This window comes from Cupressus sempervirens, chromosome 10 (assembly GCF_028749045.1).
Source record: "Cupressus sempervirens isolate cs-2001-9-10 chromosome 10, ASM2874904v1, whole genome shotgun sequence".
Classification (NCBI taxonomy): domain Eukaryota; kingdom Viridiplantae; phylum Streptophyta; class Pinopsida; order Cupressales; family Cupressaceae; genus Cupressus; species Cupressus sempervirens.
In genome coordinates this window covers 168,074,538-168,089,008 of record NC_143127.1, presented here as the reverse complement: position 1 = coordinate 168,089,008, position 14,471 = coordinate 168,074,538, and positions in this window count along the sequence as shown.

The following is a 14,471-nucleotide window of genomic DNA, read 5'->3' as shown; positions in this document are numbered from 1 at the left end:
TTCTATCATCAATGTTACCTCCCCAGTCTGGATTAGTGTAGGCTCTTAGCTCAAACTTTTCACTTCTCTTGTAATACAAACCAAAGTCATCAATTTCTTTTAGATATCTCAGTATTCTCTTTATTGCCATCAGGTGATTTTCTCTTGGATTTGCAGAAAATCTTGCCACTATTCCAATAGTTAATGCAATGTCTGGTCTACTATGTAGAACATATTGCAACTTTCCAATCATTGATCTATATAATGTCTGATTCACTTCAGCAGACTCATCATTCTTTAATAGCTTATGTCCTTTGCCATTGGTGTGCTGATTGGTTTTGAATCTTCTAACCCAAATGTCTTGAGTATCTCCTTGATGTATTTGGATTGGGTCACAAATATGCCATGCTTCAATTGATGTACTTGTAATCCAACAAAGAATTTTATTTCTCCAAATATTGACATTTCAAACTCATGCTTCATTTGAACACCAAAATCTTTGCATAGAATATCTTTTCTTCCAAATATTATATCATCAACAAAGATTTCTAATATCAAAATGTCTTTACCTTTTTCAACTTTGATGTACAAGTTGTTGTTGTCATCTATTCTCTCAAATCCTATCTTCACAAGATATTTGTGTAGTCTCTCATACCATGCTCTAGGTGCTCGCTTCAGACCATAAAGTGCCTTGTGCAGTTTGTAGACCATGTCCTTGTTCTTGTCATCAAACAATCCCTTTGGTTGTTCAATGTAGACTTCCTCTTCCAGTATACCATTCAGAAAAGTAGACTTGATATCTATTTGGTAGAATTTGAAACCTTTGTATGTAGCATATGCAAGTAGTCTTCTTACTCCTTCCATTCTTGCACTAGGGGCAAATGTTTCCCCATAATCCAATCCTTCTTCTTCTGCATAGCCTTTGCAAACTAGTCTAGCTATATACATTGACAGAAGGCCAAAAGCATCAAAGAATATTACAGGTTTTATAAATAGTACACGACTTGCGTCAACTAAGAAGTGACCCAATTCCATATTTGAGGTGCGTGAGGGAAATCTCATATTTGTATGTGTGATGAAATCAATACATGGAGGCAAAGAGATTTGTATTGATTATATTTGAATATCATAGATGCAAACAAATCCACTATCATGGGTGAGATGGTATATATTATGCACATTTAAAATCAACTCCAATCAATGAATCCAATACACCATTAAATTTTTATATACTTTTTGCTAACTTAGAATAATAAGACATGTGTTTTAACATGTCTCAATGATTATTTTTTGAAATACAGGGCTACAGTATGGATCAACAACATAGATACAAGAAATATGTTAATGCATATTTTAAATTTTGTTTTATTCTTCACTACTATTTTGGATTGATTTCAAATATACCGCTAATAATATTGATCTTGCAAATGAGTGCTGATCAGGATAAGGGAAAGGAAAAAGTAGTCCACGAGGAGCCACATGATGAGTAGAATGAATTCATTACTGAATTTGTGTCAGCTGTTTATCCTATGGTTGTAGTACAAAAGGTGCTTCGTGCTTTAGGAATACATATTTCACAATTGGCATCAACTCAACCTCAAATTCCTTAAATACAATAGATAAAGGATAAGTTGATGCACCTAGTTCATACTGTAGACACCTAAAATTGTCCAAAACCCATTTCTTGACCAATTAGATAAATATTTATTATTTATTTAATTCCCCTATCTTAATTAAATAAATTTTACATTTATTTAATTATGTTTGCCTTTCCTTGATTTAAATAAACTAAGGTCTATTTAAAATCCTAGCCTTCCCACTTACATCCTAACCCATTCACTTTAATTAAGTACTTCGTTTACTTAATTAATCCTTGCCTAAATCCCCCTTGGAATTAAATATTACATTTAATCCTATTTGAGCACATGGCTCCTACCTTTAACCCTCACCTAACCTCACTATCCTAACTAACCCATCTTGCTAAACCTATCCACTTCCTTAATCATGCTTACTTTGCATAATCACCTTGCTAATCACCTTTTAATCCTAGGTGTGTGCTCACACATGTGTGAGGAATCCTCACACATGTGTGAGAGATGTTCACACTTCCCACACCCCTCATGTCTTCCATGCCTCTTGCACACTTGTCCTCTTGCACGAGAGGCAAGGTATCTCACACCTCTTGCACACTTGTCCCCTTGCATGAGAGTCATGTTGTCTCACACATGTGTGAGAAGGCATTCTTCTCACACCTCATTGATCAAGTCACCATCAAAGGTTGCTCATACATGTGTGAGCATATTGCCCCCTTTGAATGGTCAAAACCCTAATCCATGTGGAGTCTACTTGGCCTCCACCTCATCGATCCTGAGGGATCCTAGCCCTTCATCTTGCATTCAATCTTAGTCGTCCATTGCATCTCATTTCCTATAAAAGGAGAGCCCTCTCCTCATTTCCACAAGCACTATATACCTCATTGTTATGCTGCAGGAATTGTGAGCAACCACATCCCACAACAATGAAATCATCTACACTTGGTGATTTCATGAGGTTTGTATTAGTGTTATTTTGAAGTAGATTAAGCTCTTTTTATTTCATTTCATCCTTATTTGCATGTTTTCTTAGATATTTTGAGGTTTGCATGATCATGTAGGAATATGCATTAGTTTCTTAGTGTTGATTCCTCTTATTACATTTTTATGCAATACACATACATATACAGTAAGTATTAATGTAGTTTTTAATTATAACAAAGGTTCAATGACATTTTTTTTTAGTATACTCTTTTATATATGTCATTAAATAAAATGCATATGTGTTATTTTTACAGATGATGCTGAGGACATACAAGGGCGATGCCCCAGAGGATGTTACTTCAGGTGGTTCAAGTACATCACATGTTCTATTCTACACTTGTGTTTTGCTTGAACAATTTCTTTTTTAATGGCTCTATCAATCTTATTTTATTATGCTCTAACAATCTCATTTTCAGCTCCTACCATTGATCCTATGTTCACCATGCCACTTGCTACAAGGAACATAACATAAAAGGAAATGCTGACTACAAATTTGGCAACATGTAGCATGAATACACATGCGGTGGTAGCGCCTATTGGTAAATAGATTCCTTCTTTTCTCTCTCATTTTTCATCTGTTTATTTCACTTGAACTATTATTTTTTAGGGGGCCTTTTTGTAATAATATTGGATTCATTTTATGCAAGAGGTGATGAGGACATTCTCGAGTTTACCCGTGTTAGATGTACGAGAACATTAAAGAATTGTGATCAATTTCTTGTTAGCAATGAAGATGGTCTTCCCTCGAGAGTAGCCCAACTTCCAGGTACTTTAAAGATTGATCCTTTCTTTTACTATACAATCTTATACTCATAATCAAATGTAATAACCTCCTGTGCAGTCCCTTGCAATAACTTCTAATCCCATTATTATTTTGCAAGGAATAATCTTTTTTTATGAAAAACTTAATGGTGAATGTTTGCGTATATTTGGGCCCACCACACACACAGGATATCATATTTTGATTTCTTTGCTTGATAATGTTTCCTTTGATCAATTTCTTCAAGTAAATTAAAAGGTAGCTTCAATTCATTTATGAATCTAACATTTATTTTTTCTTTTATTAAAAGGTGAAATTTGCAAACAAAAGAGTTAAAGGATAAATTGATTGATGCCATGACAACTTTTTTTGGACCCAACGTCTTTCAAAGGCTTAAGCTCCTTGAGTAAGCAGGACAAGCTTTGAAGTATATTAGATACAACCACATGACCCAAATGAAAAAGAACCCTTGTTATGAGAAGGCCCCCTATATTCCTATTATTGAGTGGGAGAATCTTAAAAAATATGCCATTGAGAAAAAAAACAATAGTTGATGGAGAAATGGTACCACCCAAGGAAAGAAGGCATGCTATAATATTAAGAATAAACTTATGTAATAATTACTCTTAATACTTATGTGATCTAACATATTTAAAACTTCACATAGGTTGCCTGACACATCAAAGGCAACCAAAGAAAGAAAAGAGAAGCATAAGCTCGACTCAGGTGGATATTCAAAACTTGCTACACAAATTGTAAGTATAAGTAAATAAAATATTATATGCAAATATTTATAGATTGTAAAATATTTGGTCTTTGATCAAATTGATTACAAAAATAATTCATGATACCAAGCAAAAATGTAGGCCATGAAGTTAAAAAAAATAACTTATGAAGAGGACAAGAAATTAGCTTTCAGAGAAGGCTATACAGTTGTGGCTAAATGACTCCAAGCAATGAGTGCACAAGGTTCTTTTGCTAGATCTATCTATGAGGTAAATAAGTTAATTAATTTTTATTTCAAATTGAATACTTTAGCAATTATTATATTTGATATTAAGTTCCAAAAATATAAGTCGTTATATTTGTTTTAAGTAAGGAAACAATGATTGTATATTTTTTTAAAACTTTAAAGTGAATATATTTATATGTATTAAAATGAATGATTAACATTTCTCATTATTTTTCTTGTATTTATATGTATATATTATTGATAAATGCACTAATTATTTACATTGGTTTGTAGCCCACCAACCCTGATACATCAGTCGATCACCGTGTAGGCGTCGATTCAAATGTGGATCCTAGTACTCAAAGTATATATTTTCTATTCAATTTTTTATTTATGAATTATTAATACAAGTAAATATTATAAATTGAGTTTCGTGTAGTAATAAAAATGAACTTTAGTATGTGTTGGGATTAAGAAAACATCTTGTATTGCAATTGTAAGGGATGTAGAGGTTGTTCTTGATGAGCGTGTTGAGGTCCAAGCTAACGGGCAAGATGATGTGGTTGGACAAGGTAAAGAATGCTCAATATTCTTTAAGATCTTTAAAGTCTCAATTTTTAAAAATTTAACCATTTTATTTGTTATTGTAGAGGATCCACATTTGCAAAGGACAACAAGTGCACATCCACGGGTGAGAATAAATATCAATGACAAAATGGATATGCCTTTGCAACAATATAGGGAAGGGAAAAAAAAAATGATTCATGTGAACTTATGTAACTTATTTGATAATAAGTGATGTTTATGTCTAGATGTTTTATTTATGTTCTTGTAGATGTTAAAAAATGGTTCGCATCTATGAATTCATCACTTCTTCATACTAATTTGTCCCATTTTCTCATTCTACTAACTTTGATCTTTTGGCCAGATTGATCATATTTTTTCATTTGTATCCCCTTTCACATCAATTTTATATCAACTCAGAATCATATCAAATCAACTCAAAACCATATCAAATAAACTCGAAATCACCCCAAATCAACTCGGAATCATTCAAAATCAATCCTAATCAACCCGAAACATATCAAACATCCCAAATCAATCATCATTTGTCTGACTCATAGGTATTTTTGTGGCTTTCAATGACTTGGGAAACCTATCAACATATCAATCTTATCAATCTGACCTTAGTACTGTCATGGCTCTTAGTGCTAGGTCAAACTATCATTCATGCCATTCAATCTTTGACATTGTTGAGGCTTTCAATGTTAGATCATGGCATCATCAACCATTTTAATAATATTGACAGTGTCCATCAATGTTATTATGATCAAACCTTATTAATCAATTTCAATCCTGTAGCATTTACAATGTCGGTTAAATGTTACATATCAACCAATTCATGTCATGTATCCTTGGCATGTTATCAACTTCAATCAATCAATTTGACCATGGCTTTGGTCTACCTTTTCATCATCTTATTCGATATCCATCATTGTCACATTTTCATCAAAGGATACGGTCGCATTCATTTAATCAATTTGACCAATCATCTGCTAATTTTCTCTATAGGATTAAATAACCCATAATTTAATCCTATTCTTTCTAATTATTCTTCCTAATTATCATCCTCAATTAATTAATTTTATTAATTAATTGGTTTATCATCTACAAACCATGGAAATTCTTAATTTCCTAAGTTCCATTTTCCATCATTAATTCCATTTTCTACTAATTCTTATTTTGTGGAATAAGAGGATTTTTAATTCAAATATTCCATAAAATATTCCATCATCATGACACTTGGATATGACACCTAGTGGATTCTCCTTTGACACTTGGCTGAGATTTGTCATAATCAAATATTATTACCTCTTACACATGTCTCTATTTGGATTCTTTGTCATAGATTCTTGGCTTTAAGTGGGTTGAGGTGTCTTATGACGTGTCATAGATTCTCTTCCACATTTAGCCAAGTTTGACTTGCATGCATCATAGAATCTCACAATTGGCATATTCTGTCATATGCGTCATAGGAATCTCTTGCCACATTGCATATCTGTGGGTGACAAATCCAATGCTCTCAACCTCCATGAAAATTATAAAATGGACACCCTTCCTCTCATTTCAGATCTAGAATGCTGAAGTTTTGAAAGTCCTTGGGATCTGGATGCTTAAGTTTTGAAAATCCAAATTGTTGAATCTTTGAGTCTCTACTTATTTGCATGTTGCATTCTCACTCTCACATAAAATCACACTTCAAGTATTCTCATGGCATTATCCATATCATAGGCTTTGGCTTCAACTTTGTGTGCACTATAGGCGAATTGGAGCTACAATCATTGGAGCTACAATTATTCTATCATATGCGTCATAGGAATCTGTTGCCACATTGCATATCTGTGGGTGACAAATCCAATGCTCTCAACCTCCGTGAAAATTATAAAATGGACACCCTTCCTCTTATTTCAGATCTAGAATGCTGAAGTTTTGAAAGTCCTTGGGATCCAAATGCTTAAGTTTTGAAAATCCAAATTGTTGAATCTTTGAGTCTCCACTTATTTGCATGTTGCATTCTCACTCTCACATAAAATCACACTTCAAGTATTCTCATGGCATTATCCATATCATAGGCTTTGGCTTCAACTTTGTGTGCACTATAGGCAAATTGGAGCTACAATCATTGGAGAAGAAAGAAGAACATGGGAGCTACAAATGAAAAAGGGGGTTTCTATTGCTTTCTTAATTAGTTTGGCTTTGATGGTAGACTAGTGGGTGCTAATACATGTTGATTGAGTTTGTGATTTTCTCATAGTGTGTTATGCATATTAACCCATTTTTCTGGTCCTACATTTGGTGAACCCGACGTGAACATGCATATCTAACTTGGGTTTTCTTGTCTTGTGCTTGTAGGTGCAAGGAAGGAGCTCACTTGGAAGGGTATAATGACTATCTGCTCTTCCTTTTCACACCTAGATTAATTAGGGGGTCCAGTAAAATGCTTATATGCTGTTGTTTCATGCATTCTGTTAGCTTTCTGCCCTAGGGTACACTCTGCTCTGTCAGGGTGCACTTGGAACCCCTAGGAGCAGTTTTAGGAGCCCAGAAACTACCAAAATCTCATTTTGCTATTTCCAACTTACCAACTATGCCCATCTAGGCCCCAACCATGTCATTGACACAGTCTGCACTATTTGGGCACACTTGGGAGTGTAGTCTTCACAATTTCAGTTTCTAAGTCTTGTCTGGGCACCATTTCCCCACACCCTGCACCTGACTTCCCAACTGCGCCCTAAAACTACCAACTACACTCAAATGGGCCCCAACTATGTCATTGATGTAGTTTGTACTATTTGGGCACACTTGGGGATGTTCAAAGCCATTTTGGCCTTTTGGGGTGCAATCTGCACTGTCAGAGCACACCTAGGTTCACAGTAAGCACATGCACCAATCAAAAACTACATTTCAAGTTCCTATCACTCTCTAGGACATAGACTAGGTGATTTTGTGTTACTGATGGTCTATTTGTAGCATGTGGTGATCGTGGGCTGAAGACATTATCATAAACTACTAATGCTTTGTTTGCAGGACGTTGTCGAAGACTTTGTGTGTCTTTCAAAGCTATGTGTGTGGATTTCCTAGATTAGATAACATTTTGTTTGGTGCTTAAAAAGAACCTTTTTCTTTTTTGTCTGGCATGTCTATAGTTTTAAATCCCTAGGAGTTGCATTGGACGTATCCTCTCCCCTCGCCATTCGTGGATCTTGGGTGTAAGAGAAATCCATATAACTTCTATAGGAGGCCTGCCTTGGACCAAGATACTTGATATTGGGTATGCCAGGGGATGACCTCAGAGTGGTAATGGGCCAAAGCCAGGTCAATGTTCCAAATGCTATATAAAATTTGATTACGGTGAAAACTGTGTTGGCGGTATTGCTGTATGATAGCTCTCCTCTAGTACCCTTGTGGTGCGTCAAACCCCGATTCTCGCGGCTGGGAGACCTTCTGCGAAAGTTTATCATTCACTTGCTGAATGGAATGCCCTTACTAAAAACTGTGTTTTAGTGGCCAAAATCCTTTCTATCCACTGGCTTAAGGGGTCACCCATGCCCGTGAAGACATCCTACATTCTCGCGGTCCTTAGTAGAGGCAACAGTCCCTTGGGAAGTCATGCCCCTTGGGAAGCGGATCTTGGTAGCCCCGAGAAGTGAGTGCGCTGTAAGGGGGAGCCTGTGATGCCAAGATCCTAGGTTGTCCACTTTGGATAAGCATGGCTGAACTTCAGTTCAAGTAGGAATTCAGTGGATACAGTCCTAAAAGCTTAGGTTGTGGTGTGTTTGTTAACTTTTTACAACAGCTATTCTTGTCTTAATGTGTCTTGCGTGTGTGTAAAACATAATCAAGATAAAAGCCAAACTTTTAAATTTACACCTTGGATATCATTTGAACTTGTCAAAACATCACACATTGCCAAAACATTTCAACCTTTATCAAACTTTTCAAACTTTGGTTCAACACACTCAAACCTTGGAAAAAATGTTGACTTGTGCTCCTAAATGTGCTTGGCAAAACGTAGATCTCACATTTGCATAGATTTCACTTGCATTCACCCTGGTCCAGGCTTCATTCTTGCATTATATAGACTTCATATTGCACCTTTTAGTCCTCATTTATTATCTATTACTTTTCATAGTGCATCCATTTAGGTTCAGTTTTACTTTCCGTAGTTTTTGCATTCCCATCTTAGAATCAGCACTTTGCATTCACCACCTTGCATCCTTGCATACCTATTCATCATTTTGACCACTTTATCCATCATTTTGAGTGTCCTAACCATCATTTTGAGCATTCATACTATCCCTAACACTGTCCTCTACCATTTACCTCTCTGTGACATCAATCCTGAAACCATAGCTTCCAAAATTGTCTTAGTTTCAGCCCAGCTTACCAACTGCACCCAGAAACTACCAATTGCACCCAACTGGGCCCCAACTGCATCATTGATGCAATCTACACTATCTGGGTGCACTTGGTGGTCCTAAGATCTAGTTTTGGGTTCCAAATAACATTTTGGGGCTTCAATAGTGTCCTTAGGTACCTGGTTAGCTCCCCTTGCACTAGCTTGCCCAGATCTACATTCTACAACACCTAATCATCATCACCTTCACTTAAGACATCATTCTATACATCATAACCTTCATTTTGCATCTCCCAACCCATCCTAACATCAACCCCAACATCTTAGCTTCTTGACATATCAGTTTGACATCCATACCTCTCAGAATCAGCAAACCTTCATTCCGACTTACCAACTGCGCCTAGAAACTACCAACTGCACCCAAACTGGCTCCAAGTGCATCAATGACGTAGTTGGTACTGTTAGGGTGCACTTGGCACTGTTAAGGCACACTTGGGTACCTGCATGACCATTTTTGGCCTCCGAATTGCACTTTAGGACCTCAAAACTGCATCTAGGAGCCTCTAGACCTACCCATTCTGCACTTGACCCAAAACCATATCCTGCACCCAAAATCCCCTTTTGCATCATAGGAATTGTCTGTATCACATATCCGCTCAGCATCACCATTATTTTGAACCCTCAAAACCTTTGAATTTAGTCAAAAATCTAGACAAAGTATGAATCTTAGAGTATCTCCTAGTGTTGACGGATAATGGATCTTGACTAGTCTTTTTTACCTCTTTGCTTATCATTTTCTTTGGTCAAAATCTATCTATGTCTTGATATATTTGACATTTTCATCTTTTATCAATTTTATCTTTTCATCTTCTATCAGTTTTTTGGTCAAGATCCAAAGTCCTTTATCACAAGGTTAAACTCTTAGGCAAAATACTTTCAAAAGGTTTTATCTAAGTTCAAAACTTTCCATATACCCTTTTCATAACATAATCATATCTCTAGCATCCCCAAACTTTATTTTGACCTACCCTAGTGGTATATCCCCTTCATATTGCATTGATCAAAATCCTTAACATCATTTTCACTACCAAACCCTATCAAATTGTCCATCAACCAAATTTTCCTTCTTGAGCATTTACCCTCATTTTGCATGTCCAAAACGTCATTACGAACCCTAGAACACCATCCTTTGCATAGTCTACCTTGCATACACCTACCTTTAGTATCATTACCAAGTCTAAAACATAACCCTAATTGTCATTTTGCATACCTTAGAGTCATTTTCATCCCCTCTAGTCAAACTTCAAAACATCACCTTGCATTTTGCATTTGCATAACATCCCTAGGAAATTTGCACTTTGCACATCAAAACCATAATTCATTTAGAATTTCCTCACATTTCATAACATTCCTAAATAATTAAAAATCCCAAAAACACTCATATCTTGCATACCCACCACTCTAAAATCACCCAAAACACTCAAAAATTCTATCGCATTTGCACTCTTAGGTATCATGCCAGCACTTACTAGGAGACAATCAGCTCAGAGACCTGATGAACTCTATCAACCTTTGTTTTTTGAGGCACAAGCACAACCAAAACCTCATCCAAGACAAAGAAAGAGCAAGAAAATCCAACAAACCTTTGACGAAGACCAAATCGAGGCATCACAACCATTACTAGTAGACCCCTTGAACATGTATCCGCAAGATCCTCAAGCTATGGCACAACGAACCTTGAACAATACACCTACCATGATATTTCCTCCAAAAACTTCCCCCACACATGGGATGGTTCAATGGAGTCCTGACTTTGAACCTATATTCGTGCCAATGCCACCAGGAGGAGGAAGTGTACCAACCTCACCTGAAGATGAACAATTACATTCCTTTGAATTTAGCCAACCTAACACATCAAACATACAAAAAGGTATTGTACACCTAAGTGATGACTCTAACACTGATTATGGCATCATTGATGAAAAAATGGCTAGGGCATGTCAAGACAAAAGTTTTCGCAAGAACTTCAAACGTTTGGCAGCATAAGAAATTGTCAAATTTAATCCAAACTTGGAAGGTCCTAGGTCCAAAAATCAAACCAACACAACAATTGAAAACATCCAACCCATGATAAATTTGGACTTAGACAAGGGAAAACAACCTTTGGAGTTTTCAAACACAATAATGGCACCTATAAGGTCCCATCAAGAACCAACAATTGAAATCCTCCAAAGTACATTTGAACACATCAATGTTAACCCCTTGTTTGATGAAATACCACCAATCCCTAAACACCCCAAAAGGACATTAAGACTTGATTTTAGTCACATGATGCAACAACAAGATGCATCTAAAGGGACCCATGCTCTAGGGATGCCATACATACCTTCTTTGGAGGAAAATCAACAAAGTACACCTTTGCTCCTAACTTTACCCAGTGCTACGACATCAAACACTATGTAGCCTCTCATAAATACAACATGTGAAACATCAAGCCCAACCATCCCTATGGACACACAAAGGAAAAGTATTATTGACATTACACCCATTCCCAATAGAAATGTATCTCATAGTCAAGTCAATATGATGTCGCAAGCAGGAACATCTAAAACACAAAGGTACCAAAACAACAATACAAACATGACGTTCAATTCTCAAGGACTTAGTCAACCCCCATGACAACAACAACCTACAATGGTACAAGGACTCAACACTTCCAAGGCACAACCAAGTCTACATCTTCTTGACACACACCCCACATATCAACAACAACATCAAACACAATGACAACAACCACAAGTGGGGCAAACATCCAACATTCCTAACACGCAATCCCATATGGACCCACTTGACTTACACACAATTTATCAACAACAATTTCAGTAGCAATTCCAACAATAGTAAATGATGTTTGCTAAACAACAAGAGCAACTCAAGCAACAGTTGGAATACCAAAAATGCCTTGAGCAAAAAATCGCATACCAGCAACATTTGTTACAACAACAACATGTGCCACAACAACCTCAACAGATACCTCTAGAACAACAAGCACGCAGATGTTCTCACATACAACCAACAGAGGTATCCCAACAACAACCACAACACACGGCAAAACAACAACACATGGTACAACAATTGCAGTCAATCCCACAACAAGTGCCACATCAAATACCACAACAAGTACCCCAACAACAAGGACCTTTCCGTCTTCGAGGTGCCAACATACCTCCACCACCTAGTGACACTTCATCAGATTCATCAAACACAAAAATGTCAGAATCAAGTAGACATAGTTCTTGCCATAGCAAATGGTCTACTCACAGACACAACAGACTTGAAGGAAAGACCATCATGCAAAACCCCAATGAAGAACTATTACAACAATTCAAACAACTTTCCAAACAAGTTGAGGCATTGGGAGTCCAAAAGAAACAAACTCTATATACAGAAAGGGACCTACATCCTAATCCATTCGATAAAAGTCTGTATATGCCTGCATTCCCAAAATACTTTGAAGCTCCAAGGTTTGAAAAATACCGAGGAAAACACAACCCTATTGATCACATCTGAGAATTTTGTGCTTCATGTACTGAACTTAGTGACGAACCCACTTACCTTATGAGATTGTTCCCTCGTTCTTTAGGTGGGCCTGCACTTGAGTGGTACTCCAAACTTCTGGGTAATATCAAATCTTGGTCAAAGCTAGTAGACAAATTTATCTCCCACTTTTCCTTTAACATCATAAATGAGGTGACACTTTCTGATTTGTGCTCAACTAAACAAAAGACAAGAGAATCATTCATCACATTCTTACTGCATTGGAGAAGCTCAGTTAGTCAATTCTCATTAGAAATCCCTGAAGAACAACAAGTAAACTTGTGCATTGAAAACTTAGTCCCAGACTTAATGTATGAATTCATAATCAAGAGTCCAAGCACCATTTCTAAACTAATGAAAAAAGGGGCTAGTATTGAAGATGCTCTTATCCGTAAGGGAGTCCTCAAGATAAACAAAGAAAACACAAACACCAACTCATCTAATGACAAGGCAAAATTTTTCTCCAAAAACAAGAATGTGACTAATGATGGCATTGTGGATACCCACATGATTAGCACAACACAACTTCAACTGACTTTGAAAGGTGTAAACCCTACAAATTCACAAATCTCTAATCAAACATCAGCTCCACAACAGAAAACTGAGACTTCCATGCAAGACAAACCTCAAAGACATCCTAGAACCAAGGATAGAAAATTCACACCATTGGGAATACCACTTGAGACTGCATTACAACAGTTACCGAGTAATAACTTCATGCAGCTACCCCCAATCAAGGATGAACCACTGACTAAAGTAGATTGGTGGGATGACAAAAAGTATTGTGATTACCATCGCACCAAAGGACACAAGACTTCATCATGCTTCCAACTGAAACATGCAATACAAGACCTTGCTGATGATGGTGTCATCACAGTTGATCCATCACTATTAGCATCCAACTCTGATCATACTATTTTCAAAGATCCTTTGGGTAATCATGAAAAAGAGAAACCCTCAAGTTCAAACTCAAACTCACAAGGTAATGTAAATTACACATGTACTGGCTATGACTACACCATCAATTAATTTAATGAGTCTGAATTTTGCATATCCACATTCACATTGAAGGCTGAAGACCCTCGTTGTGCTGTCACTACATGCCGTAGCAAGATCACCCTACCTGGAGCCCTATCTAGACCTACTGCTTCTACTAGACCTGCACCCCCAAGTAGACCTATTGCTCCTACTTCATCTGATTATAGCCTTGTTGAAAAACTCAAAAAAACCCCTGCACAAATATCCATTTTGGACCTATTGCGTGCATAAGATCTTGGAGCAAGCCCTTAAAGAGTCAGTAGTCCCAGATAACATTGATGTTTCCCAGTTCCAAGCCATGGTTGGGAACCTATCCGCGTCAAAACATATCACTTTTTCACCCCGTGATATTCCTAAGGACAAACCTAACCATAATGATCCCCTTTATCTCGAAGTCTTCATCCATAATGCCAAAGTCATACGTGTCTTAATAGATGGAGGAGCAGGACTAAACATCTGTACTCTTAATGTTGTCAACAATTTGGGTTATTCAGAAGATGATGTAGATCCCTCTCAAAGAATCACAATAAAAGCTTATGATGATGGTGAATGCTTCTCCAAGGGCATCATCACATTACCTATTAGAGTTGGTCTAGCTATTGAAGATACATTGTTCCATGTCCTAGATATAGAAATGAATTGCAACATGAT